This window comes from Pongo abelii, chromosome 6, assembly GCF_028885655.2.
Source record: "Pongo abelii isolate AG06213 chromosome 6, NHGRI_mPonAbe1-v2.0_pri, whole genome shotgun sequence".
In the NCBI taxonomy this organism is placed as follows: Eukaryota; Metazoa; Chordata; class Mammalia; order Primates; family Hominidae; genus Pongo; species Pongo abelii.
Genome location: NC_071991.2, coordinates 62,784,023 through 62,809,167, shown reverse-complemented (window position 1 = coordinate 62,809,167; position 25,145 = coordinate 62,784,023). Strand labels below are relative to the sequence as shown.

Sequence of the window (25,145 nt, the reverse complement as noted above, 5' to 3'; positions counted from 1 at the left end):
AAATCTGCCCAAGTTTGCAACCTAGCTGCAGTTATTGTCCCATACATGTCTCTTAACATAGAATGTGATAATTTAAGAGTAATGTGACAAATAAGTGCATCTAACCGCAGTAAGAAGTCACAAATAGTATCTGCTAGACCCAGCAGTTCTCAACCCTGGATGTAAATAGAACCATCTGGGAAGCTGAAGAAAAACAAAACAGGTACTAAGGACTCACCCCAAACATACTGAATTAGAATCTCTACGAGGAGACCTGGGCAGTCTTTCCTCAGATTTCCCAGGTGGTTCTAAGGTGCAGCCAGGTTTCAGGAGAACTGTAAAAATAAGTGATTGGGAATGGCAAATTGAACCTCTCCTCATCCACTTCAGCTATGGGGCTTGGAGCACTGCTCAGACATCGCCTCCTGCACATGCCTTGCTGAATGAAGAAGAGGTACTGTCATTTACCAACAGCAAGGGGATCCGTGGCTGAACCTCCAAGTGGCTTATGTAGAACAAAAAGCCACTGTTTCAGCAAATCCCGTCCTGCACCTGCTCATGTGGTATGTGTTTTCCACACCTAGACATAGCCCTAAGCTGAAGTATCTTCATGTCTGCACAGTAGCATAGTACCTACATACCTTAGGAAAGAATCTACCCTTTTAATGGCATCCATGGCACTACACTTAATTTTGACTTCCCATTGTTAAAGGGCTCTATTCTAGTAGAAACATGTTTCCCTACTTAAAAGCTAAGTAGAAAATGAAAGTGGGTTCAAGGAGTACTTATAAACATTTCACAAACCTTTCACTGCTAGGGAGATAAATCAGCAAGAACCAATAGCTTCTGGGAAAATATACACAACAGATACAACAGAAACAAACCCCAAAGCTTCATCAATTTGGTTTTATTTAGTTCTTGGGAAAATTTCTTTTGGGCTGTGTTTACAAACAAGAGAATAGTTTTGCCTACCAAGATGGGCCTCCCTGGTTAATGCAATCACAGAGAAACCTTTAAAATTTGAGAATTAAGTAACTAAAGATTTAGGAAAAATGGTTTAATTAGCGAGCTTACTTGTCTCCACTTGTCACTGAATTTCCTAGTTTTATTAACAAGAACTCATCCAGTCATACCTGGACTCCAAGATGGACCCTCCCTACAGCAACCAACGTGAAGAAGCTCCCACTGGCCAAATCTAGGATGATTTGAGCAGCAAATAAATGAATTACTGAATTATAATTCATAAAATGAATAACCATGAGTCCATAGTGATACAAGCAATTGAATAAATAAATAAATGAGGATCAGGAAGAAAGGACAGCCCTTCCTCATGGGATTATTTTAATTACTAAATGCAGTAAAAAGAAGAAAACAGAAAACCACCACTACGCAAACACCATAGTAATAAATGTTGCAGGCAAAAATCATCAACAGATGCTAACATTAGTGGACAAACCTATGATGAGACATAGGATGTTTGCATAAGTATCAAAGCATCTCCCGCCGAAATACTTAGTAAGTACACAGGAAAAAATAACAACTTTACAGTGGAGTTTAGCTCACACCACTTTAAACAAATGATAAAAATTATCGCCTATCATGAGACATGTTGACATCATCTGCCTCCTGATATAATGAACAGAGAAAGGCACTTTTATGCTATTTTTGTCAAAATGCATACCTGAATATAATGATGAAACATCAGACAAACTCAAATTGCGGGGCATTCTTCAAAGTAACTGGCCTGTACTTTGCTAAAATTGTCAAGGTTAACAGGGACCAATAAAAACTAAGGAGCTATCCCAGATGGGAGGAGACCAAAGGAGCCAGACAATTAAAGGCATTATGTGATCCTGGACTAGAATAAGGAACTTAGCAGGACACGTGGCAAATGTGAATGAGGTCTATATTTTAGTTAATCGTGTGGATCAGTGCTGGTTTTGACAATTGTGCTGTGGTTACGTAGAAATGTTAACATTTGGAAAAGCTGAGTGATGCTTATAAGTGAACTCCCTTTGTACTAGTTTTGCAACTTTTAAGTCTAAAATTACTTCAAAATAAAAAGGTTCTTTAAAAAAAGAATAATGACCTTCTTCCTCCCCACAAATGTGGTCTCAAAAATTATTCAAATATTATCTCAAAATACAACATTTATTTCTTTTCTGAAAGCTGCACCGCCCCTCCATAACTTCCTTGGGCTGCACAACAGAATGACCCTCATGGCTTTCCTGCCCACTCAGGTCTCTGGCATCTTCGCACGAATTAATCTCCCGAAAACACCTCCCTACATGTCACCTTATTTTTAATACAACAAATATATATTTGTAAGTTTACTCTCCCTGAGTGCTCACAGTGTTCCAAGTCTTTAACCTAGTGGTCCACACCTTCCTTACCTGTCTACAAAGTTCCTGCTGCACTTCTCTACAGACACTCTGCTTCAGCCAGGCAGGTTGTCTCCTTTTTATGAGACAAACCACATGCATTCCCCCTCCATGCCTGAGCCCTTGCCATGATTTCTGCTCTGTGCACTTTCCTGTATTTCTACATTCTGCCCTACAGTCAATCCACACAAATGCTGCACGAAGCCCAACCAAGCCCTGAGCCTCCCATGATTAATCTCTTCCCCCAAACATTCTAGAACTTTCCATATTTGCCACTGAAATATAGTGCCTCCTGGCCCCATTTGCAGGTATATGCCATCTCTTTCAACCAACCTAACCCACCAGAGGGAGTCATGCCTTCTACAGATCTAGGACCATCAGTGTGGAGTAGGAGCTAACCGCTGACCGGCCAATAGTGATTTATTTCCAATGTCACACTGTCTGATAACCTGCCCAGTGGTAAAGCATGATATCACCACCTCAAAAGCTATGAAACCCATTGCCACCACTGCCCCACTCCAATCACCACCTATCCTTTTCCCTCATTTCCATCCCTGCCTTAAAGTGGTCATGCATAGAGAGTGCAGAGTGTGCATACAGAGCTAGCTGAGTATACAGAGAGGGAGTAGATATGACTCTATAAATTATATATATATAATTTTTTAAAGACAGGGTCTTGCTCTGTCTCCCAGGCTGGAGTGCAGTGGCACAATCATGGCTCACTGCAGCCTTTATTTCCCAGACTCAAGCGATCCTTCCACCTCAGACCCACAAGTAGCTGGGACTACAGGTGCACACCACCATGCCTGGCTAATTTTTTATTTTTAGTAGAGACGAGGTCTCACTATGTTGCCCAGGCTAGTCTCAAACTCCTGAGATCAAGCAATCCTCACACCACAGGCTTCCAAAGTACTGGGATTATATGAGTCACTGCACCTGGCTAAATTTTATATACTGAATAACTTATGAGCTTATTTGAAAACTTAATGATCCACTTGAATACCAATTATTCCTTTGTAGTGAAAAACATGGAAATTGTTTGTGTGGGGTCGTCAACAGGAAAAATGTTCTCTTTTCAATTCCCACATTACTCACAAGTCAGAAATGAGTGAAAGAAATAAACCTTGGAGTAGCCACCTTTCTTCTCTTCTTTGGCATCTGGACATAAACTACTGTCTTAAATGTGTCTTTTCAATTTTTACATAGATTTTTGAAAGCTGTAGAACAATAAAGGTGATAGTGTAGGGTCTTCTGATGAAAGGAAGAATTCAGGATACTTGTTCCACTTTTTATTTTTCAATTACTCAACTAGGATATATGAAGAGCTTCAGAAATGTAGCAGCAGAATGGACCTCCGGGGGCCACCAGGCCTTCCTCTAAATGATGTGAGACAGTGGGGATGGAGATAAGGAGTCCACAGACCAAACCCTGTTGCCACCTGTTTCACAAATAAAGTTTTATTGGAACACTGTGTGTTTACATATCAACTCTGGCTGCTTTACTGCTACAACAGCAGAGTTACATAGTGGCCAGCAAAGCCAAAAGTATTCACTATCTGGACCTTTACAGAAAAGGCTGGCCAATCCTGGTCTGGATTATCAAACTTTAAAGAACAGGAAGAGCTGTATAATCTCCCAGGCAATATATTCTAGTGCTTAACCAGTTATTAGTAAGAACTCTTAATTTTGAATCAAAATTATCTCCCATTGCAATTTAAGACTATTTCCTCCCAAACTATTTAAGGCACAATTCCACCTCTACTTAGGTTACATAAAAGCAAGAAGTGGTAGCTAAAAGTTGTTTTGACCTAAGATTAAAACAAAAAGTAGAAGTACTAGTAAAGGGTACAAAGTTCTAATTATACAAGATGAGTAAATCCCAGATACACTATAAAGCAAAGCACCTATGGTTAACAACACTGTATCGGACACTTAAAAAGTCTGCTGAGAGAGTAGATCTTATGTTAAGTGTTCTTACCACAAAAAAAATATTAAAGGCGATGACAGGAAACTTTTGCAGGTAATGGATAGGTTCGTGGCAAAGTTTATTTCCAAACTCAAGTTGTATACATTACATATGTATAGCTTTTTGTATGTCAATCATACCTTAATAAAGCGGTTAAAAAAGCAAATGAAAAAGGAGCAATTAGTTTCACTAACTCCTTTTAAATTGGGAATTTTCAATCTATAAATAATCTAGACAACGCTTGACTCCAGAAAACTGATGCTAAAGGTCAAATATACAGAAGTACTAGTAAATCCTTAAGTATAAAGTGTTGTTTCAAATATCTGAATCTTGCACATAATACTCTCTCCGCCTAGAATGCCTTTCTACTCACGTTTAAATTTTCATATAGATTGTAAAAGTGCATTCATATGTTCAAATCTCCTGTTAGAATTTATGTGTTTCTAAAGTATTTTGGATTCCAGATTCTTATTTTCATTTGAATTTCCCCTGATTCATTACACGAATCTTAAAGATAGGATCTATATTGTGCTCATACTTATAAATGGTCCACAGTGTCCAACATGATGCATTCTGTGTAGTTAATTATCATTAAATGTTTATAAAGGAAAAAAATCTAGCCCTTTTAATACCTTCCTTAACGCTCTTCACCTTCCAGAGTTTCCAGTTCCTTCCTCTGTGCACTGCATCCTCTCCTCCCGGGAAGCAGCCTTGCGTCACTGGCAAGAGTGGAGCTCTGGGTTCACCTTGCTTGGATTCAAAGCTCATCAGCACCACTAAAAAGTTGTGTCCTTGGACAAGTTATTTAACTTCTTTGTCCCTCTGTTTCTACCTCTTTAAATGAGTGAAATAAAATCTGCTTTTAAGGTTGTTGTAAAAACTAAATGACTTAAAATTGTGATTCCCAAACTTCAGCATGCATCAGACATCAGAGACACCTGGAGAGCTTATTTAAAAGATTGCTGGGCTCCAACCCATGGATTTTGGTTCAATAGGTCTGGGGTGAAGCCTCAGAGTCTCCAATTATAACAAGTTCCCAAAGGATCAACCACTAATGTAAAATTATATAAAGAGCTTAGAACAACACCTGCTATGTAACAAGTGCTTGGTGAATGTTACCTATTGTTATTGTTGAGCACTCAGGAAATTTGGAAATTTTAGTATTACTACATACATGAATGTGGGTCTCCCCTACTAGACTGTAAGCTTTTCAAGGGACAGGATTATATATTTTTCACCCACATCCCTAGGATGTGGCAGAGTGCCTGTCACAAAGCAAGGCCAGTGGGACCCTAATAGAATTCTCTACATACCAAGAGAGAATCCTCTTACCCAAGGTTCCTCCTGGTCAGAAGGGAAAATAGGATGTGTGAGAAAGAAAATCCTCCTCCTGGAAAATTCCCAGGCATTTCCCATCAAGCATCTTTTGGACATGGGCTATTTCATTCACCGGCTTGAGCCCTGAGGGTTAGGTCCCATTTCCCACACCTGGGAGTCTGGAAGAGCTAAACTGGAACTATTCAACTGTTATTAGCTTCTTGGGACCAGAGTCCTTTCCCAAATAGGTACAGAATTTCTAAGGGCTTCTGCCAGTGTAACAACCTGCCATCACCACTGTTTAGAACCCTAAGTACAGTCAATTTTTATATATACAAACATTTTACCTGGACAGTGACAAATGGAAATCCTGTAATTGACACTAAACGTATACTATACCTACATACATACCTACATATATACATTATTTATCTAAACATCTGTTACCAACTCAAAGCACATTTACTGGTGTTAACAGAAAACAGTAAATTAAAAAGCTATCCCAATGTGTAATCTCCACTTGACAATTCCAAAACACTGCTCCCACAGTCTTCTCTACTGGCCTCCCACCAATGACTTATCAGATGTGATGTTGCCTCTTACTTTTTGGTGGGGGAGGTCAAGCAGACACAAGCCCTGACCCCAAAAGCAGGATGCTGTACAGCCAAGATGAACAACAGGGCAAAAAGGCCAACAAAAGAGTCACCTGATCTTCAGACTGAAGCAACCTGATTGCCTCAAACTTACTGGATGTATTTTTGCCTCCTCTCTAACTTTTTTCACTATATAGGGGGAAAGTCATATTCAGGTTCCAATTTACATGTATTCTGCTCTGTAAGCTCCAAGAGCAACTTAAAGTTATTTGTGTTTACCTCTCCTGTTTAAGCATAATTACTGTAAGAGGTACTTCATAAGGGGTTCTATTTTTAGAACGCTCTCAATTTTTAATTTTAATCAAACTTCATTTTAAACACCAACAACTGCACTCTTTCTGCTTTCAATCTGCATGAAATAAGGTAGCAAACTTAATTTCTTCTCTTTTATTCAGCTAAGCTAGAGTAAATCACAGCCCTAATTTTTTTCAAAGAGGCCCCTTTTAAAACTGTGTTTATACTGATTGATAATCTGTTTCTAGATGAAAGACCTAAAGTTAATGAAGTGTCCTCCACTCCAAAAGTAGATAACTAGGGAATCAGTCAACAAAATATATATGAATTACAGAGGAAGGCACCTGTTGCTAGGGTATGTTTACTACTTAAAAGGATTCCCCTCACTCTGGTTCCTCCTCCCTTCCCGCAGTCTAGTCCAGATACATGATGAAACATTATGCAGCCATTTCAGATGTTTTAAAGAGCCTTAACACATGGAAATATTTTGATGAAAAGAGAAAAATAAAAATAAGTAAAAGTAAAGAGACAGTATAAGATCAACAATACCCAATAAACAAACAGAATGGAATACACCAAAATGCTAACAGAATGGGTTCTGTGTCATAGCTAGATTGTTGTTTTTCCCTCTTCCCAAACTTCCACATTTTTGATGTTGGATATTATCAGGTCCAGGGTCAGGATCCAGCCCATGCTGAGGTCCAAAGGCAATGGGTGGATGAGTGGCAGACAGGTGAAAGAACACTCGGGGGGCCATAGGCAGGTAAAAGATAGTTTTATTCAGCAGCTGTCTTAGACTGTCTCTGTCTCTGCTAACTGCTCCTGCAGCTCCCACACACAGCTGCATGGCCGGCTCTCTCTTCAGGGTCAGCAACTTCACTCTTTCCCTCTGGGCACAAGCAAACAGAGCTGTGTCCTGGCTCCCCCCGGTCTGTCTACAAGACAGCTATAAAACAATATATAAAAAAGCTATAAAGCAAGATAACATTTCCACTCTCACAGCCCTGTCACCTCCAACCCTATAAAGGAAAGACAAAGTTCACAGATAAAAATTATGACTCGACACATAAAGGATTAAGAACAAGTCTACAGACAGGAAGAAATCCACAGGTAAGTTAGCTCTCATGTAAGTGCAGTTATGGATGGGGGAAAGTGAGTTAAACCTCTAGGTAAAGAGCTGAGAAAGCGGGACAAGGCTGGGGTCTGCTGGGAAGGATGTTGGCATTAATGCTCCCTTTCTGCCCAGTGAAGTCCATTTGGCTTTCTGCCCATCCTGAAGAGACATAAGCACAGAGGAGACCATGGATGTAAGGGAAGGAGCCCTCTGCAAGTGTAAAGGCAGACAGAAGACAGTGATAACCTATGGTAGGGAAATTTCAAACAGCAAAGCAAGAAGAGATGAGGCAGCCCTTCCATTTCTAAATGGCCCTTTGTAGGTAAAGGATACAAACTAGGCTCTGCCCAAGTTCCTGTTCTAAGAACATCACTGTTCGGAGTGTCTTGTGGCCCATTTGCTAAAGTGCTTAGGATCACTTTCTCTTGCCATTAACCTCTGAATAATCAAATCTAACAACATCTGAAGAAAACAATTCAGAAAGTAAATACTGCAAAGTCAAATATCAGTAACTCAGGAGTTCCCCATGTTTAGATTTAATTATGTCCATACGCAACCAGGTTCTATATCAGCTTCCGAAACAGGAGTGTGATATGTGCAATGGGTTATAAGACAACAGCTACATTTAATACCTGATCTGAAGGCACATGGTCAATGTCATTTTTAGTAAAATCCAAACTCCCTCTCTGACCCAGAATACAGGTATTGCATTAGCTACTCACTCTGGGGTATGTAAACCACATATCAATTTTTAAATTGAAATCATGATCCTCACATATAGGACGCTAGCTTCATTAGAGCTCCATAAGCAAGGATTTCAGCTTTGATCCCTGCCCCACAGCCCTCCACTGTCCACCACATTCCTTCCTGAGTCCCGAGTGCCAACTCTCCAGTTCGACACCAGAGAATGTCAGTACTCAGGCTTCAGCATGCAAACTGCGACACAGATAGCAACCCGTGGGAGGAAACGGGGTTTTAAAGAACCCTGAAATACAGATTCAATTAACTACTTTTCCACACAGATCTTCCATTGAGGGTAAGATTAAATCACCAACATAGTTGTTTTTAAAGCAGTTCCTAAGCTGGACTGAAACTATTTTAAAAGTTGTAGATGGAACATAAAATGGAATGATTGAATCCTATTTCTTTTTTCTAAGATATGCCCCTCTCCAAGGTGGAAGGCCCACAGAAGCTCGATCTTTCTATACCCTCTTAAGTCTGATATTATGCGTGTCCTTGAAATAAAAGGTCAACACCCCTTTAAAAAGTTACAGGAGGTGGGCCAAGCACGGTGGGTCACGCCTGTAATCCCAGCACTTTGGGAGGCTGAGGCAGGCGGATCACGAGGTCAGGAGATCGAGACCATCCTGGCTAACATGGTGAAACCCTGTCTCTACTCAAAATACAAAAAATTAGCCATGCATGGTGGTGGGCACCCGTAGTCCCAGCTACTCAGGATGCTGAGGCAGGAGAAGAGCGTGAACCCGGGAGGCGGAGCTTGTAGTGAGTGGAGATCGCACCACTGCACTCCAGCCTGGGTGACAGAGCGAGACTTCATCTCAAAAAAAAAAAAAAAAAAGAAAAAGTTACAGGAGGTACCGAGTTGACCAAGAACATTCAAGAAAGAAGGAGTACATTCAGAACAGGGACAGCAGTGAGCAGGTTACCAGGGATTTCCTTCTATTTCTATTACATAATCCAAGAATCATGACTTAGAGGAAACTTGTTGAAAGTAATAGAAAAACTTAGAACATTAAAGTAATGTTAAAATTCTAGGGTAAAAACATTATATCCTTCCAGCTTGAAAACCACATGATTCTGGAGATTGGTTGCACAACATGAATGTACTTAACAATACTTAGCTGTACACTGAAAAACGGTTATGATGAAAAATTTTATGTGTATTTTATGACAATTAAAAGCAAAAAAGTTTTAACTATATTTGACAGATTCTGAAATTACAAATTTACTTGCAAATGATAATCTCCAAAGCTAACTAAAAACAAAACTAAAGCCTCCTGGTTGAAGGTTCTCTGCCAGGGCACTCGAACTTTGCCTGTAAATTGCTGTGCCTCCATGCCCTGGGGAGATTTAATGCCCTGTCAAACCTTCTTCATTTCAGTAAGGTTTTCAATGGCAATGTTAGAAAGGTAATCATGAGCAAATGAAGCTCCAGGAGTTAATTAGCACAATTGTATCCCCATGTTTTATTTTTTTATATGTACTTAAATGCAGTAAAAAAGTTATCATATAAATAAAGCCCTAAATACAAAGGTAAAATGAGGAGTGTTCCACCTACAGAGAACAGGATGTTCTTCTTTCTGTGAAAAGCACTTTCTCCCTCCACTCTCACCCACATTTCTGTAGTAAAGATTCCATGCTAACGAGCGGTTTTCAACAACTGGTTCCCATTTCTTATTATGGATGAGATTTGACACACACAGGAAACTTGTTTTTGAAAGCTTTCCAGTTATAAATTAATTCCATGACACATGGGAGGCAATTTCTTTCACATAGTCCTCACCTAAGTAAGTCCTATGTATCTCAAGCTGGACAGCAAACACTTCTCACAATCACAGTCCTATTAACCGTCAGGTGGCACATTAAATCTTTAGCCACCTTCTCTCTGGCTTTCTTACGCCGTTTTACGCCTGAGGGAGCAACCCACTACAGGGTACACAGACACACAATTGGAAGAACCTGTGGCTGTTTTCGTAAATCACTGGCTTTCAAACTTTTTTTTTACTGCAACCCACTGTAAGGAGTATATTTTATATGGTTACCCAGGTCACACAAACATATGTATGTAGGTACATAGCCAAAATAAAATGCTTTTAATCATCTGTTACTCTGCCTACCAAGTGAGATCAACTCTGAGCTCATTATGTGATACAGATATATATTCACATTAAACGCTAACATTTCACTGTAGTGATTCTATAATTCTCATGTTAAACTGTCATAAAAAAACTTTTTAAAAGTTACTTTGAGTCTTCAGATCTTCAGTAGATAAATATTTAAGTATTTACATATTTAAAATCAGGTTGAACTGCATGACTATATACCCAGATATAGTGGGGGGTCGGGGGGAGGAGGTGAAAAAGAAAGAGAGGGCAACACTAACCAACCTTGGGACCCAAAACAGCATATTCAGTGCATGGGATATACTTAGTCATTAATGTTTTTTTAAGTAAAGCTTCCCTACAAACAGACTCTGATCTAGGTTTGCCAGGATAACCAACAGTCTTAACAATCTTACCTGAAGGGAAAGATTATTTCAACAAAAGAATGGACAGCTGTAGTTTTCTTTGAGCCAAACTTAAAGAATGAAAAGAGTATTTATTACAGGAATCTCCCATTCTTTTTTATTTCTAAATATTAATGCTGCAGTTTTTAAAAGGAGGGGGACCTCTAAAAACCTTCATGGGGTAGGATGGTGTAAGGTATATGAATGTGCTTTGGTCAAGGAATAGGCTGAGGCACACATCCAGGCCTGCATGACTTGGTGGGATTGGTGCACAGGCACACACCTCCACTTGTTATATAACCTGTTTGTGTAAGCTCATATTTGGCTTGGAGCCACTATTGTTTGGAAAAGGTATAACTGCCCTGCTGGCACTGTATAGGTGCTCTTGTGCTGGCACCCAGAGAAACAGAGAGAGAACCAGAGCTGTCTGTCTTGCAGATGGACAGAGGGGAGCCAGGGCACGGCATGGCTTGACATGGCTCATGCTTGTGCCCCAAGAAAAGGTTAAACTACTGACCCTGAAGGCAAAGGAGAGTCAGCTGCGCAGTTGTGCATGGGAGCGGCTGGCTCAAGCAGCCGAGACAGAGCGGACAGTGTTAAGAGAGCTGCTAATGAGAGAGCTGCTGAATAAAACCACATTTCACCTGCCTACAGCGCTCCGAGTGTTCTTTCAGGTATCACCAATCCACCCACACCCCACGGACCTCAGCATGGGCCCGAGCCTGACCCTAAGCATGACATTTGGGTTAGTCGTGGACCTGACAGATGGGTTTGTCTACCACAAGAGTTTCCATCTTGGCTTCTTCTCATTCAACAAAACAATAGGAGGAAAGAGAAAGAGAAGTGTTAAAAATGATCATGAAAACATAGTATTAATAACACACACACACAAGGTGGCAGAAAAAAAATGAATACACTATTCCTAAGGGCAGCAGTGTAAAACTAAAGCCCAAAATGTAGACAATGAGGTCTTTATGTATCCTCTGTTGTTAATCATGTTCCAGAATCAATGTTTCTGAGAGAACCATGAAGAACTGAAACAAAGTCCTTAAACAAAGATTGGCAATTTCTGATAAGGGAAAAGCTAAGGCAAGCAAAGAAGAGATTGTGGCATAGAAGGAACACCTGCATCCTGGACAGCAGCCTGGCATTTATTTAGCAGCACTGCTAACATACGTATGTATACATATAAGATCACTTAGCAATATGTATTTACCAACCACTGATGTACTGCTTATTATTTTCCACTCACTGTTCTAAGCCCTTTTTATAAATATTAATGCATTTATTATTCATAACTATCTTTGGAAACACAGAGAGGTTAAGTCACTTGCCCACAGTCATTCAGTGGGTGAGGGTCAGGGAAACTCTGGCTAGCTGGATCCAGCTTTTACATTCGTAATCTCTACATTCTTCCTATCCTTCTCTGAAGAATGCTCTTGGTTCCTGCTCCATTTGAAGCCTACCTCTCCAGCCGTCCAGTTATTCTGCAAGCCAACCTGCATCTCAACATCCTTCCAGTAATTTCAGAGTTGGTCTCTTGTTTGCAATTAAGACCCCTGACTGATTCAGTCCCAAATCCAGTTACAAAGAAGAGTATTATGTGAACACAAAAGCCTCCACTGTATCCTGCCCCAATAGCAAGTCAATTACGTGAGGAACACTGAGAAGAGGCAATGGGTGGGGATAGGCAGGGGCATGCATGTTTATAAACGAGCCAAATCCTTACCTTACAATCAAGAGCACTTGCAAAATTTACGAAAGCAAGAAATAGTGGTGTTCATTCTCAGTTTCAATGAGGCAAGTGAATTTCATGTGATCAGCTACACAAGTTCATGGTTTTCTACCAGAGTCTACTCTGACAAACAGCTGTGAGTATCTTTAAGCCACAATTCCCTGGACTTCACACACATAGAAATTTAAGAAATGGGAAAAGCAGAGGTAGATAAAGGGAGTAAACTCTCTCCTTTATATCCAGTCAGTTCCCTCTCTTCCCACAAGAGCTATCTTCTACCTCATCTTCCCACACCTACCCCAAGGCTGGGCTTGAGGACAACTGGCACCATGCTGACTGGGCAATGAAGGTGGAGACCTGGCACTGGGCAGATGCAGCCTGGGGACAAGGTGGGGTGGATGGGGCATCTACTTCCATTTTCCGGGAGGCCACAAAGCCTTATCAACTCTAGGGTGGGAGGATACACAGAATGGTCAGACTGCCATCTAGTTCTCCTTCCCTGAACCAAAACAAGAAACAAGAAAAAAAACAAAAACAAAAACAAAAACGAAACTTCCAAAGCTGTCCTGGAGGCAAATACCACCATTTAGTCATTTAAAAAGCAACTCCTTTCCTTCTCTGTCACATAAGGTAACTTGTACAACAGAAACAACTTTTCATACAAACATGCAAACAACCATACTTATAATTTCTTAAATAAGAATATCGGGAATCTAAGAGACTTTCTGTACAGAAAAGACAACCTTTGGTCATATTTCTGACAGACTTCTAGTCCTCTCAACACCAGAAACCTATTTGGTGTTCTTGATGACTTTTAGTTTTTTGTTCAAACAGAAAGCAAATTACTGAATCCTAGGATCCCTTCCTTCCCAACGCCCAGACTTCTTATTCCCAATGCCTCCATCTTAGATCAGGCCCTCAAGCCCTATCACCTGGGCAACAATCCCTAAGTGACTTCCCTGCCTCAACCTCTCCTTTCCCCACTCTGCACACTCTTCACAAAGAGACCAATCTTTCTAAAGAAATGCTTTTGTCAACTGACGGTGACTGCCACCTTACATCTGTTACATCATGTCCACATATAGTCTCACCTTTATTCTGCCCCAAACCATGTATCTACTACATGAAGTAGTTCCAAAATGCTCATGTGAGGCACAATACGAATAAGGGCAATGAAATTTAATTTCATAAAATTAAATTTACTTAATTATGAAGAAGAGTCCTTTATTCTGGTGGTACAGAAACAGGCTATACCCTACTGGGAGAAGACTGAACTTAAGCAAAATAAAGAAGTTAATTATCAATTATGTATGCTAGACAGTGGTAGAGGAACAGGGCATGGAGAGGAGGTTGATGTTACAATTTTAAGTACAGTGGCCAAGGGGTCTTCAGACAGCCAGCTGGGAAGGGGTCCCCAGAGAAACTCCAACCAGCCTGTGCACTGAGAGGAGTGTACACTGGGATGGAGCCACAGAAGTTTGTGCCATCTGCAGCGGGGAGGAGCCTGGCTTCTCCTCTTCCTGGGTGGAACCTGGGATTCAATCTGCCAGGTGGGAAGTGCACAAGCAGAACTCAGGCTTTGCAGAGGATTCCTGTTTCTCTTTTTACCCAATAAACCCTGCCCCCCTCACCTTTCAAATTGTCTGTGAGCCTAATTTTTCGTGGCTGTGTGACAAGGACCCCCATCTTTAGCTGAGCTAAGGAAAGAATCCTACAACAGGCTCACAGAGAAAATAGCCTTTGAGCAGAGAGGTGAATGGATATCTTGAGAAAGGGCTTCAGACCGAGAAAACAAGTGCACAGGCCCTGAGGTGGTGTCACTGCCCAACGTGTTCATCTTGCCTGCTGCCCAGATAGAGCCAAATTGTCAAGACAGGGGAACTGCAATACAGAAAGAGTATAATACACATCAAGCTGGCTAAATGGGAGACTAGAATTTTGTTATTACTCAAACCAGCCTCCCTGAAAACTTAAAGGCTAGACTTTTTCAAAGACAGTTTGTTGGGCAGGGGCTAGGGTATGGGTGCTGCTGGTTTGGTTGGGGATGTAATCGCAATCATAGAGGTGTGGAAAACAGTCCTCTAGTGCTGACTCCGCTTCTGGCTGGGGATAACAGGACCAGTTGTCAAGTGTTGTGGGTCCAAGTGGGGCCATCAGGTCATTAGAAATGCAAAAGTTTTAAAAGACATCTTAAAAGGCCAATCTTAGGTTCTACAATAGTAATGTTATTTACAGGAATAACTGAGGAAGTTGCAAATCTTGTGACCTCCAAAATGGCTGATAATTGGTTAACTATACCTACATCTTAGCAGAATTCAGGACCCCCTCATAATCCTAAACTTGTGGCCTTTTATTAGTTTTATAAAGGCAGTTTAGTTTGGGGAAGAGCTATTATCATTTAAACTATAAACTAAATTCTCCCAAAGTTAGCTTGGCCCACGGCCAGGAATGACCAAAGGCAGTCTGTTAAAGGCAAGATAGAGTTGGTTAGGTCAGATCTCTTTCACTGTCATAATTTTCTGTTACAATTTTTACAAAGGTGCTTTCAGTGGGACCATGTCCAGTGTGATGGGCAAAGCCAGTGGGGAGTACAGCAGTGTAAGAGGACAATACCGTGGCTCTTAGATCTGAAGAAGAGACTGTCTTTTGTTTATAAAGCACATTGTTTGCAATGTCAACACACCACTCACATTTATATCTAATGTAAAATATGTCAGAAATCTCTGGGCAAATCAAAGTACCTATATGCAACCTCTGTTGCCTAATAACTAACCCTGATTGTTATTTTACACTTGGCTTTGTTCTTTTCATACTGTAGCAGCAAGTTTAATTTTTTGAGATCAAAGAACTGTCAGTAGCATAATTGCTCAGTAAAAGTATTTTTAGCAAGTCTTCATTAGAAGGATACTTACCTGCTGCATTTCATTTGAACTAGCGGATCTATTCTACTGCTGACAGATTGCTTTAATTTCTTCCTTGAGGTCTCAAAGAGCAGGTAAGCCTATTTCTTAGAGTTGCAACCCAAATTATTAGTTTACCTGTTATGCAGCACATAAAATAAGTCAGACACCAACCTTACCAAGGTAATGTAGCTCTAAATCTGGTGGGTAGACAACTCCCAGCTCTTAAATCACCTCCACACTGAAGTTTTGCTCTCATTCCAAACTCAGAGAGGTAGATTCTATACCTTTGCACTCCCCAAAGTATTTTCTGTTATTTTATGTTCTAACATTGTAGTTATACTATGCATTTTGAAATTTGTAAAATTTTATAAAACTAAACCATAATACAATCAACATGTTTACCTTCCCCACTGGACCTTGAGTAGCTAAGGACTGGGATAATTCCTTTAGTCATTTGTGTATTGTCAACGTCTAATGGCTAAGGTAGACATTCCTAACATTTGTGCTTCTTTTATCCTTCAAGACTCCTGGGAGGATGACACTTTGTTGGTCCCTTAAATGACTAAGACCATGTAACATGCTTTGACCAATGAAATACAAGCAAAAGTCACCTTGGCCAGAGTACTTAAAAGCCCATGTGCAATTCTCCATTATTTCTTCACATGCTGCATTCATTGTGGAGGAAGATGGTGACAGGGAAACATACACACAGAGCTGCTGTTATAGCTGGTAGCTAGTCAGACATGAGCAGGGCAGAAGAGGCACCCCCACCACCAGGAATGTCAGAAGACCATCAGGTGAGGGTCAGGCGTTTGTTAACTGTCTCTCTAAAATAATAATTGATCAGAGCCAGCACCAGGGAAAGGCAGTCTCCAAATTCATAGAAAAAACCTGAAGCTGGTGATCAGCAGCTTCCAGATAAGATTTCAGGAGGTGGATGAGTGGGCTCAAGCATGCGCACTAAGAGGCAAAATGATGGAGTTTAAATGGTGTATGACCTTACAGGAACACTCGACTGGTAAGGGAAGAACGCCTCAAGTGAGCATGCATATAACTTCAGTAAACACTGCGTGCATGCGGCCCCTCCAAACTGCTAGCAAGCAACTGCAGACACTCCACCCCAGAGGAAGAATCAGCGGAGAAAGGATGCAACTGTTCAATAAACCTTCACTCCTGCTCTAAAACTTGCTTCGGTCTCTCACTCTGCCTTATGCCTCTCAGTTGAATTCTTTCTTCTGAGGAGGCAAGAACTGAGGTTGCTGAAGACCTGTACAGATTCACGGCCAGTAACATTGCCACATAGAAGACAGCTCCCCTGGAGAGCGCCCGGATGCAAAATGTTTTAGTAAGAAAGAAATAAAGTGTTGTGTTAAACTACAAAGTTTTTGTTGGGGTTTTGTTATTGCAGCAAAAGCTAGACTATCCTGATGGACACATCAGAGAGTAAGTGCATGATACAGATTTTAGAAGGAAGAAAAGATACCAGGAAATGCAAAAGAGGGTGACTGCATCAAACGGCAGTCTGGGATGTGAGGGACAGGTGCTGCCTGCAGTACACACAACAACTAAAATCATTAATCCACTTTCCTTTGTCTTGTGTTTAGCCTTATATTCCCAAAGCTATTATAATTGTTTAAATAGAAGCTTCTACATTTATTACAATCATTACGAAATGAAACTGGTTTTGACTTTCACAATTTCACTTCTCACCTGAGCAATACCTTCTCATATGTATCCTTTGACCAAGGCAGAGGTCACTATTTAAAGCAGGTAGTTTTGGAAATATTATGCTAATCAGCAATCAACACATTTGTAACTCTCCACCCCCTAAAGCAGACCAGGTGGATGGTTACTCAAGCCTTTGCAACAGTTCCCCTTTTCTTCTTATGGGAAGTGGGGAATGTGAGAACTTAAATATTCTAAAAAAAATTAATAGATTGGGTGGGGTGAGGGCTTCTCTGACGGTTTTAACATGCAGAGGTGTGCTTCAATCATCCAAACTCCTGAAAAGGGCATCAAGCACCCTCTCCCATTCCAAATGGAGCCCTCAGCTGGGGCCAGGCAAACTGATGGTTTGGTGCCAGGATGAAGAAACAGGAGTGCTGTGCTGGGAAACAATGACAGCAAACAAGCGGCTGAGCTGATTCAGAGAAGAGAGACTGGGAAAACAGCCCACCAGAGAAGCCTCCAGGAAAAAAGCTCGGGAGAGGAGAACAAGACAACAGGGACCACAAAGCCAAAGGAAACCTAACCCAAAGTGAAGATGGATAGCTCATCCAAGGGGAAGTAAGGAAATGAATCTTCACAAACCAGGAAGAAGGCCGATCAGAGACTTCTGAAGGCCAAACCAGAGAAGGAGATGGTAAGCACAGAAAGTGGACCTGAGTCTCTGAACAGGAAAAACTCCTTTCCCAGCTAGGGGGATAGGGAGAACATTCACTCTACAATGGAGGTGAAAACAAGATGGATTTGCGGGAACCATCCTTGCCCCAGGGTCTGAGGCTGGAAAAGGGATTCCTGCATGTCTGGGTCCCCCAGCCCCCACAGCCCCTCCTCCACACTGAGCTCCTCCTTGTTCCCTGACCAGGGCTTGGATTCTCTTACCAGGGTATTCTGCACTAGAACCCCTCTCCTCTTCCCTCTGGTCTGTTCCCACTAAGAGGTGATGCACAGGCATGGCCACTTCCTGGAAGCCTTCAACTAGGAACGCTCTACCTCCTTCCTGGCAGATTTGGACTCCTGTCCTCTGGGCTTCCATTTGCTTGTCTTCTCCAGGTACCCAGCAATCAAGCTTTATTGGAGAAATGACCAGAAAGAAGAGAAAATGGAGCAAAACCAAAGGATTCATACACTTGAACTTGTGCCACACTGAGTAACACGAGGTGACTTATCATGATGGCCTCAGCTGCATGAGGTCATCCCTTGACTCCCTCACACATCCACGTTTTCTGACATATAAATATAAGAAAACCCAGTGTATTACTCTGTTTTCACACTGCTGATAAAGACATACCCAGGACTGGGCAATTTACAAAAGAAATAGGTTTAATGGACTTGTTCCATGTGGCTGGGGAGGCCTCACAATCATGGCAGAAGGTGAAAGGCACATCTCACATGGCAGCAGACAAGAGAAAAGAACTTGTGCAGGGAAACTCCCCTTTTTAAAACCATCAGATCTCATGAGACTTATTCACTATCATGAGAACAGCACAGGAAAGACCTGCCCTATGATTCAATTACCTCCCACTGGGTTCCTCCCACAACACGTGAGAATTCAAGATGAGATTTGGGTGGGGACACAGCCAAACCATATAATTCCACCTGGCCCCTCCCAAATCTCATGTCCTCACATTTCAAAACCAATCTTTCCTTCCCAACAGTCCCCCAAAACATTAGCTCATTTCAGCATTAACTCAAAAGTCCACAGTCCAAAGTCTCATCTGAGACAAGGAAAATCCCTTCTGCCTGTGAGCCTGTAAAATCAAAAGCAAGTTAGTTACTTCCTAAATACAATAGGGGTGCAGGCATTGAGTAAATACAGCCATTCCAAATGGGAGAATTGGCCAAAACAAAGGGGCTACAGGCCCCACATAAGTCCAAAATCCAGCAGGGCTGTCAAATCTTAAAGGTCCAAAATGATCTCTTTTGAATCCATGTCTCATATCCAGGTCATGCTGATGCAAGACAAGGGCTCCCACAGCCTTGGGCAGCTCCACCCCTGTGGCTTTGCAGGGTATATTCCCCTCCAGGCTGCTTTCATGGGCTGGTGTTGAATGTCTATGGCTTTTCCAGGGGCACAGTGTAAGCTGTTAGTGGATCTACCATTCTGGGGTCTGGAAGACAGTGGCCTTCTTCTCACAGCTCCACCAGGTGGTAGAGAGCTGTCCCCCAGTAGGGACTCTGTTTAGGGGCTCCCACCCCACATTCCCCTTCCACAATGCCCTAGCAGAGGTTCTCCATGAGGTCCCTGCTCCTGCAGCAAACCTCTGCCTGGGCATCCAGGCATTTCCATACATCTTCTAAAATCTAGGCAGAGGTTCTCAAACCCCAATTCTTGACTTCTGTGCACTCACAGACTCAACACAACATGGAAGCTGCCAAGGCTTGGCGCTTCCACCCTCTGAAGCCAAAGCCTGAGCTCTGTGTTGGCCCCTTTCAGCCATGGCTGGAGCAGCTGGGACACAGGGCACCAAGTTCCTTAGGCTGCACACAGCACATGGACCCTGGGCCCTGCCCACCAAACCACGTTTTCTTCCTAGGCCTCTGAGCTTGTGATGGGAGGGGCTGCAGTAAAGGTCTCTGACACCTTGGACCTTTTTCTGTTTAACAACAGAAAAACCCTGGAGATATTTTTCCCATTGTCTTGGTGATTAACATTAGGCTCCGCATTACTTATGCAAATTTCTGTAGCTGGCTTGAATTTCTCCTCAGAAAATGGGATTTTCTTTTCTATCACATTGTCAGGCTGCAAATTTTCCAAACGTTTATGCTCTGCTTCACTTATAAAACTGAATGCCTTTAACACCACCCAAGTCACCTCTTGAATGCTTTGCTGCTTAGAAATTTCTTCTGCCAGATATCCTAAATCATCTCTCTCAAGTTCAAAGTTCCACAAATCTCTAGGACAGGGGCAAAATGCCACCAGTTCTTTACTAAAACATAACAAGAGTCACCTTTGCTCCAGTTCCCAACATATTGCTCGTCTCCATCTGAGACCACCTCAGCCTGGACTTTACTGTCCACATCACTACAAATATCTTGGGCAAAATCATTCAACAAGTCTCTAGGAAGTTCCAAACTTTCCCAAATTTTCCTGTCTTCTTCTGAGCCCTGCAAACTGTTCCAACATCTGCCTGTTACCCAGTTCCAAAGTCGCTTCCACATTTTCAGGTATCTTTTCAGTAGTACCCCACTCTACTGGTATCAATTTACTGTATTAGTCCGTTTTCATGCTGCTGATAAAGACATACCTTGGACTGGGCAATTTACAAAAGAAAGAGGTTTAATGGACTTACAGTCCGCATGGCTGGAGAGGCCTCACAATCATGGAGGAAGGTAAAATGCACGTCTCACATGGTGGCAGACAAGGGAAAAGAGCTTCTGCAGGGAAACTCCCCTTTTTAAAACCATCAGATCTCATAAAATTTATTCACTATCACAAGAACAGCACAGGAAAGATCTGCCCCCATGATTCGGTTACCTCCCACTGGGTTCCTCCTACAACACATGGTAATTCAAGATGAGATATGGGTAGGTATCTATCCAATTACCCAGAAAGAGAGGGAAAAAAATTCCAGGGTTGATTTTTCCTCATAGAGAATTTTTCTTACACCTAAAGAATTGTAACAACAGAAAATTTGAGATTGGGGGCTTGTTTTCTCTTTATATATTTATTAAGACAAGGTATTCAGATGTTGATACCCAATCTTTACCACCCCAATATTATTTATAAAAGCTCCGAAATAGTTTCAACCTAGCATGACATTTCAATATAAAAGAACTAATAAACACACAGAATTGGTATTAGTATGTGTGGTAGTCCTGCTTCATGGTGAGGTTACTGTAGAAGATGATCTGGTTGACCCCCCAAACCATGAAAAATGTGTTTTATCTCACCAACACGCCCATTGCTGGAACCTATGGGCAAAGGAACCAAAGGTGTAATTATCCTATTGGACTATTTGTTACTTCATGAACGTAGTTTTGGCAGGCATTTCAGAACACGTTCAATACACGGTGAGAAAATTTAGCAAGATCAAAGTCCCACATAAAGGTTTTATAATTCCTGTGTATAAGCTGACGATGCTGAGGGTGTCTGCGGAAAAAAAAAGCAGGGGCAGAAAAAACATTGCTAGGCAACTGCAGAGAAGGAATGCCAACTCCTCATATAACAGCTTCTCCGATTCCAAACTCTAGCCACCCAGGTTTATGCACAGAAATGGCCCTTGATTCACATTCAAGTAGTCCTAGCTTCTAACCAGAGGTCCAGGGACCCCTCAGGACCCTCTACGGTGAAGCCCAGCGTCACTTTCAAGGCCAGGCCTTCCCTTGCCTCTACCTCTATCCTCCACCCAAAGAGGGATTGGGCCTCTGCCTTGCCATCATACTTGCCAGTGCCCATTCTGTTCACGAGTTTCTTCTCACCATGGCTACACCTCACACTGTCACATTTCCCAGCATGGCTCTTACCTGGGCTCCTCCATCCATCAAGGGTCCTCTAGAAAAGAGCCTATCAAAGACGTGTGGGCAAGGTTCAGAGGCCCAAGGAGATGCTACAGCACAAAGGGACCAGTCATGACAAGCCTTGAAACAGTCTGAGGCCTGGCAGCCAAGGGGAGACACAGCTGTACTGGAGGCTGGAGAGAGGTGACACGATTGAGGAGGGACTGCCCAGGGGCAACTGCCATTATAGGTGGTCACAGACACTATAAGCACCACAGAGAAAAAGAGAGCAAGCAGGAAGAATAGATACTCCTGGCCTCTTGCTCCTCCTGACCTACCACTGACTGAACCCAAACCTAGGCCAGAGGGCAACAGAGTCCTGGTGATGAACGTCCACAAAGGCAGCCTCCACGGTGCAGACCAGAACAGGGAAGGGCAGAGAGGACTCAGGATGGACAAACAGAATAGCCAGCATAGCTGCCATGGGCGATGATGCTCCAAATCCTCCCCTCTTTTTTCTTTTTTTAAACTGCCAGTTACTCTGTAGAAACCACCAAGGGGGAGTTTCCAAAATTATTCATTCAATAAAGTTCTTATAGTCAGAGTCCTCTATTTGGGTCTGGCCTTCATCATGGAGGTGGTAAATAGCCAGGCAGACTCCTGACCTAAGCAATGTTCTGATGATGACAGTCACAAAACTTTTGAGGCCTTCTAGTCCAGTGTTACGAAGTGTGGTCTGTGGATGCAGCAACAGCATACCCTAAAACTTGATAAAAATGCAGATGGTTGGGCCCTGTCCATGAGCTGTTGAACTTTGGTTCTAAGGCTGAGGCCCTGGAATATGTGTTTTAACAAGCCCTCCAAGGATTCTGATGCAGGCTTCAGTTTGAGAAGTTCTGCTTTAGCCCCACCCTTCACTGCAGCCTGAGGCTAACCTCTCAGAGACCCTGGACTGAGACGCTCAGCCTAAGGGGCTCCTGACTCTTAACTTCCTCATGATGACCTTCAGCAGGATACCAATTGTGGAGCCTCAGTTTCCTTACTTAATTTCTACCAATATAACCAGTAAGATCTCTTTCAGCTCTTCAGAGAGACTAACTCTGGAATCGCTCAGATCTGCAATTTCAGGCACTGATGATGATGAGAGCAATGACAACAGCAGCAGCTCAGGCTTACTGAGCATCCTCTACATAACTAGGTGGGCACTGCCTGTGATTCAGACAGTGAGGCCGCAGCATATAGAAAAGCTCAGTAACTTTTGAGTCTATAAAAAAAAAGACTTTATTCCAGTTATGAAAATAGTAAAATAACAATGTATATGAAAGTGCTTTGTGAAGGTAAAGCATTATATAAATCACAACAGAGTGAACACACAACTACAGATGGGCTTTTTTAAGATCTAGCTTCATTTGAGATACTCAAGGTAGATTAGAATATGTCTAGGCAGCTTTTTTTTTTTTTTTTTTTTTTTTTTAAGAGAGTTATGTGCCAAGAGCAGTGGGAAATTTGAATGCTTAAACAGTATCCAAAAGAAGAGAAAACCACCTGGTAAGATCTCTGACAGACACATAGGGTTGCTGCCGCTAAGTACTCTTCTGACACCTCTCCCAGAATTCTGTTTATGGCCAAACAAACCATTTAATCTTCTAGAAACAGATTTATAGATGTGTTCTTTTTACTCTTTTGATATGACAGATTCTTGATTTAATTAGATCCCTTTCCCATTTTCAAATGCTCCCTCTGCTAATGCATTAACTTCTCCCTCTCCAACTAAAGAGATGTGGTTAATATTAAAGACCCACCTTTCCATTTGTCTAAGATTTGGCCCAAAGTGTCCTACTGGTTGAGTTGTCATCTCAACACAGAACACTGCTTGGACCTTGGCCAGACAAGGAACAAGAAATAAAACCTGATTCCCTATCCCACCATTGGTTCCCATGATAGAATACTGGTATTCCATTTTAGAGACAGAGACTCACAGAGGTTATTTGATTTACTCCAGGTCATACAGCTCTTAAGTGGTAAACTCATTTTAAAAAATGTTCTCTTACACCCACAGCCAAATTGCATTTTAATAGATTGAAACAGGCATCATACTTTCCCTAATCTCCAAAAGTTATTATTATATCCTCTTCTCAACGTAAAAAATTTTTTTTTGCAAAGATTTCATTCCTATGTACAAATTCACAGTACAATATAATGAGTCAACCATTTGCAGTGTTTGTTCATTACAGTCAACATTTAGAGTGTCAAAGCAAGCAGAAGCAATAAGCTGTTCACTTCCCTCAACAGTAACGAGAGATAAAATAAATTTACCGTCAGCACCAAAGTCCTAAGTGTTAGGCAATCACAAGTATTTGCCTGTACACCTCATAACAGCTGCAGGTAAATGATTTGACAAGGCCAAATTCAACTGAACAACAAAACCACCAATGGACTAAGTTTAAGTTGCTAGACCAGTTGGAAAAAAATACAGGAAGACAACCAACTAGAATGCAAAAACCCTGGTTTTCAGAATTGTAACTTCAGTAAAGATTTGTTTTGCCTTGTTAGAAATCCTGAATGATATTTTCTCTACAGATAATATAAACAGTACAAAATGAAAAGGATTTTATAAGCAAGAAGTTAATGTCCCATGAACAAAGCAGATGAATACAAAACAGATTAACTGAGTCACAGAAGGTAAGATCTGCCAACTCACTATACAAATTACGGTGACTCAAAGGCATGTCTATATCTAATGTCATTTAGTTGTATTCATCGTTCTCAGTTTTAGGAAATTTATATGGAAAGTTTAACTTTTAAATTTTGCTTTCCTAAAAAAAGCTGTAAGAAAACTGATAATTATGTATATACACACACAGACACACACACATATATATTTTAACAACCCCCCCCACTTACAATTTTGGTTTCTTCCACCTTCAACATTACTCTAAGGCTATTAATGCTTTTTGTAGGAAAAAACTTAAATTTATTCTCTTCTGACATTTAAATCATTACCTAAGCAATATCAGTGTTCATATAGATTGTTAATATAATCTTAATTTACATTTTTCACACTTCATAAATTGGGATTGTTTGTACACCCCATGTTACAGCTGTGATTTACTATGATATTTCTATAAACTATGTAGCTATATTTTTAAAATAAAAAACATGGCTTACCATAGTTCCTTTATTCAAGGACACCAACAATTTTAAGATATACCATCAATTTAATAATAGCTTTATAGGGAGCAAAACAGTAAGTAGTTCTTCAAATGATCACAGCAACCATAAGATACATCTCAATTTAGAGAGTGTCAAAATGAAAAAAAAGAGACTCTAATCAAGGACATACATTAATGATCTTATTTAGAGAGAGGATGCAGAAGAAGTGTTATACTGTATAATATGGAGTCAGCCTTCTTGGGTTCAAATTTGGCTCCTTCTCTTATTGGGTGATCTTAGGC

At 41.4% G+C, this 25,145-nt stretch overlaps 1 protein-coding gene across 1 annotated transcript in view; it reads right to left on the bottom strand.

The window, feature by feature from the left end:
- Positions 1 to 25,145, bottom strand: part of RAPGEF5 (Rap guanine nucleotide exchange factor 5) — a 239,947-nt gene that overhangs the window by 205,317 nt on the left and 9,485 nt on the right. The window lies entirely within an intron of this gene.